This window comes from Orycteropus afer, unplaced genomic scaffold (assembly GCF_000298275.1).
Source record: "Orycteropus afer afer isolate SDZICR_OR568_19922 unplaced genomic scaffold, OryAfe1.0 scaffold00711, whole genome shotgun sequence".
NCBI lineage: Eukaryota > Metazoa > Chordata > Mammalia > Tubulidentata > Orycteropodidae > Orycteropus > Orycteropus afer.
In genome coordinates this window covers 1010879-1013496 of record NW_006922298.1, presented here as the reverse complement: position 1 = coordinate 1013496, position 2618 = coordinate 1010879, and positions in this window count along the sequence as shown.

Genomic DNA, 2618 nt, shown 5'->3' with positions numbered 1-2618 from the left:
AATATTTATTGGAAATCTTACTCAGAGCAATGAAGCAAGAAAGGGAAATCAAAGGCATCCCAATCAGCAAAGAAGAAGTAAAACTATCTTTATGTGCAGATAACGTGATATAATACATAGAAAATCCCAAACACTGAGCGAGAAAAATTAGTGGAGCTAATTGAAAGTTTCAGCAAGGGTAGAAGATGAACATACAAAAATCAGTCATATTTCTTTAAAGTATTGAAAAGAACTCTGAAAGAAAATCAGAAAAGTAATACCATTTACAATAACCACCCAAAAGATAAAGTACTTAGGAAAAAATCTAACCAGATACACAAAAGACTTATGCAAAGAAAACTATGAAACATTATTACAAGAAACCAAAAGAGATCTACATAAATGGAAGAATATACCATGCTCATAGATAGGAAGTCTTAACCTCAAGAAAATGTCAATACTACCTAAAGTGATCTACAGACATAATACAATTCCTATCTAGATTCCATAATCATTTTTTAAAGAGTTGGAAAAACTGGAGAGTTCCAGTAAGATGGCAGAATAGGCAGACAAACTACACATACCCTCTTCAACAAAGAAAACAGGAATCAATTAACACAGATTCGGAAGATAATCTTGGAGCCCTGAGCTTTGAAAGGAAAGACAGAAGTGGACTAAACTCCAACTAGTAGAAGAAACTGTATGAAAACACTGAAAAAGGAGATATACAGAGTTACAGACTGTCAGCAATCTTGATGGTATGGACTGCTTGGATATGAAGTGGTATTAGGACCTAAGAATTAACCTAAAAATTGTACCTACTAGCCAAGGGCTGCACAGAGTATAAAAGGGACAGCAGTGAAGAGGGAGATGGGCTGAGCTGTGGACTTTTGGTTGCCTGGAGGACACATATATTTTGAATGTTTATAAGTGGTTTGACTTTTTTTCATATTTAAAGTGAAAGTGTTCCATCAAATTCCAGGGATCTAAAAATAGGCTCCACTTGTCAGGGACCACAAGGGCATTCTGGACACTAATGACTGGAAAGGAGGCAGGTGGTGAGTGCATAAGTGCTTCCAATGAGAGAACAGTGGAGTACAGTACCCTGCTTACTCAGATACATTAAAAAAAAAAAAAAATGAAAATCTTGGTTGAATTACTCCAACATACAAGCACCAATTAAATATAAATACAACAAAGTCACAAGGTCTCAGAGACAACAGACCATCACAATCCAAACAAAGAAGCAAGATAAATCAGTAGAAACAAGGGAGCAGGATACAGACACAAAACACATCCTTGAAGAAGAAGCTGCATTGCAACTCCCTAATTAAAAATTCAAAAGAATTTAGGTACCTTCAACAAATGGGGAACACATCAAGGAAAGAAACTGACAAAATTAAAGAAAACACAGACAAAAACCTAGAACAATTTTGGAAAAAAATACAAGAAAATAAAAGACGAAATAAATGAAAATTTAAAAGTGCTACAAAATTGACAGATAGAAATCCAGAAGATTAATACTAAATTTATGCAAATAGGTAACACATTGAAAAGACCAAAGAGTAGAATGGAATCAATGGAAAACTGAATTAGTGAAATTGAAGACAAATACCTCAATACTTCTTTGGAAAGGAATCAATCAGAAAAAAGACCAAAACAAAAAGAAGAAAGCCTAAAACTCATGTGGGATACCATCAAAAGGCATAACCTACATGTAATCAGAATTCCAGAACAGTAAGAGATAATCCGACTCGATGGCAGTTAGTATGGTTTGGTTTAGTTAAGAGAAAAATAAAACCACTGAGAGAATTGCCCAAGATTTGTTGGAAAAGAACTTCCTTGATGTGATGAAAGATGAGAATATATCCATTCAGGAAGTCTAATAAACCCAACCAGGATAGACACCAAAAGAAAATCACCAAGACACATCATCATCAACCTGACCAAAACCAAAGACAAAGAAAGAATCCTGAAAGTAGCACAAGAAAAATTAATAATTACCTACAAATGGCAACCAATAAGACTAAGCTCTGATTTATCAGCAGAAACCATGCAGGTGAGGCGATAATGGAATAATATACATAAAACCCTGAAAAAGAAAATTTTCCAATCAAGAATTATATACCCAGCAAAATTGTCCCTCAAATATGATGGTGAAATTAGGAGATTTACATATAAGCAGAAATTAAGAGAATTTGTTAAAACCAGCCCTACATTACAAAAGACACTAAAGGAAGTCTTGTGAACAGAGAACCAATAATAGCAAATGACAGCTGAAAATTAATACACATGATAACATAACCCAGAAACCAACGCAAGATTGTAAACAGGGAACCAGAGACATCAACTGGAAAATGAGGACAACTAGAAACCAAAAAGAGAGAAAATACTGTGTAGTTATAGAACTTCTAAATAGTGAGGAAGTCAAGAGAGTTGCAAGATAGAATGGACTGTTCTAAACTCTGGGAGAAAACTATAAATCACAGGGTAACTGCAAAGAAAAATGATAAACTTTCACACCACAATAAAAGAGCGGACAAACACAAATATTTAGCAAATACTAAAACAATAGCAATGGAGGAAGTGATAACACAATTCATAAACAAAATGAGCTGAGCACAGAAAATTATATGAAA